The following is a 691-nucleotide window of genomic DNA, read 5'->3' on the forward strand; positions in this document are numbered from 1 at the left end:
CCAGGCCTTGTGCCTATAATAGAAAGGTTTATTAGCTACTGCCAATATGCTTCAGCCATTTTTTGACAAGGAAATAATAATTTTATCACCGCCAGAATCGTTTGAGAATCGTTTGTTTACGTAGTCAGCACTTACTGTATTCGGCTGAATGGACGTCAGTCATTGGTTGAAATTACAGAAATACGACAACTTTAACATGAAATAAGTTGCAATATAATAATTTTTGTTAAGAAGACTAAGAGAAAAAGATGTTTTATATGACACATTCTACCAGTGTCCCAAGTTTCAAAGTGTTTCGTTAAGAAAATACTGGTGCCCCTGTTTTGAACTAGATCCCAAATATCTCTCACATTACTGAATCTTTAAAAACAAAAGAGCACGCTGGATAGCGTAGTCCATGGTACCTAACATTTAGAAAAAGAAGACGGAATGGTGATAACTGGATTATATTCGATTAAAGATCTTCCTAGTCTGGGTTTATCTGGATCTAAGCAACAACATCTCGATTTCTTGTGACAGTCAAGTATTACTTGTGACTAAACAAGTGACATTTTTGACTAAGTAACCAATCAGGATTTGAATCTATGTCTTAAAGCCCACATATATAAGGCAACATCAGCACATTCAAACTAGTGAAACAAACGATTAACAATTCTGTTTCGCACAACACAACAGAGCATGTAAAAGTTTC

The sequence above is a fragment of the Octopus bimaculoides genome, chromosome 1 (genome assembly GCF_001194135.2).
Source record: "Octopus bimaculoides isolate UCB-OBI-ISO-001 chromosome 1, ASM119413v2, whole genome shotgun sequence".
In the NCBI taxonomy this organism is placed as follows: domain Eukaryota; kingdom Metazoa; phylum Mollusca; class Cephalopoda; order Octopoda; family Octopodidae; genus Octopus; species Octopus bimaculoides.